Below are 1,725 nucleotides of genomic sequence, written 5' to 3' on the forward strand. Positions count from 1 at the left end.
GAAGGATTGGATGAAGACAGTAGGAAAGCAGAGAGACGGAAGGAACACAGCATCTCCATTCGCTTATCTGAAATTCCCACCAATGAATTGCATAAGTATCTCTATCCTTATCTTTATGTTTTATTCGTATATCACCCATATCCATTTGAGTTTGCCTGACTAAGATTTACAAGGTGACCATAGCTTGCTTCATACCAACAATCTCTGTGGGATCGACCCTTACTCGCGTAAGGTTTATTACTTGGACGACCCAGTACACTTGCTGGTTAGTTGTGCGATGTTGTGTTTATGCCATGGTATTGAACACCAAGTTTTTGGATTCATTACCGGGGATTAATTGATTTGTGAAAAGTAGTGATCACAATTTCGCATACCAAGTTTTTGGCGCCGTTGCCGGGGATTAATTGATTTGTGAAAAGTAGTGATCACAATTTCACGCTATCAACGCCCCTTGTGTTGGCATCCCTGGCGTGCCACGCCTTCGAGCCCAAGTGGCATGCCCAGGGTCTTCTTGAGTGTTGGCTAGCGTGGCATGCCATGCCATCGAGCCCAAGTTGCACACCCAGGGTCTTCTTGGGACCTTGGTTAGCCTGGCGTGCCACGCCTTTGAGCTCAAGTTGCATGCCTAGGCTCTTCCTTAGAGCTTTGAACTAGTGTGGCATGTCCAGGGTCTGGCGTGCCATGCCCAGCATTCTTCCTTGCTTCAGTAGCTGGCATGCCATGCCCAGCATTCAAGTGCACGCCCAGGTAATTAATGAGGGTTGGCGTGCCATGTCTTCGACCTCAAGTGGCACGCCCAGCTTTCCTTGGTCTTCTCTAATGTTGGCGTGCCACGCCTGGGTCTTCAAATGGCACACCCAAGTGAGAATGAGAGCTGGTGTGCCACGCCTTCGGCACCAAGTGGCACACCTAAGTGTTTGGACCTTCAACCTCTTCTCTGGAAACTTGTACTGGTGTGCTACGCCTTGATGTTCAAGTGGCACGCCCATCTTAAGGTGACTCCTGCAAGCTTGGCGTGCCATGCCTGGGTCTTCAAGTGGCATACCCAAATGATGGGCCAGAGTTGGCGTGTCACGCCTTCGATACCAAGTGGCACGCTGATGAGCGGATAATTTGTACGCTTTTTGGCATTGTTTTTAGTATGTTTCTAGTAGGATTTAGTTAGTTTTTAGTATATTTTTATTAGTTTTTAGTTAAAATTCACTTTTCTGGACTTTACTATGAGTTTGTGTGTTTTTCTGTGATTTCAGGTATTTTCTGGCTGAAATTGAGGGACCTGAGCAAAAATCTGATTCAGAGACCAAAAAGGACTGCAGATGCTGTTGGATTCTGACCTCCTTGAACTCGACGTGGATTTTCTGGAGCTACAGAAGCCCAATTGGCGCGCTCTCAACGGCGTTGGAAAGTAGACATCCTGGGCTTTCCAGCAATATATGATAGTCCATACTTTGCCCAAGATTTGATGGCCCAAATCGGCGTTCAAAGTCACCCTCAGAAATCCCAGCGTTAAACGCCGGAACTGGCACCAAAATGGGAGCTAAACGCCCAAACTGGCATAAAAGCTGGCGTTTAACTCCAAGAAGAGTCTCTACACGAAAATGCTTCAATGCTCAGCCCAAGCACACACCAAGTGGGCCCGGAAGTGGATTTTTATGTCATTTACTCATCTCTATACACCCTAGGCTACTAGTTTTCTATAAGTAGGACCTTTTACTATTGTATTGA

Source organism: Arachis duranensis, chromosome 3 (assembly GCF_000817695.3).
Source record: "Arachis duranensis cultivar V14167 chromosome 3, aradu.V14167.gnm2.J7QH, whole genome shotgun sequence".
NCBI classification, from domain to species: Eukaryota; Viridiplantae; Streptophyta; class Magnoliopsida; order Fabales; family Fabaceae; genus Arachis; species Arachis duranensis.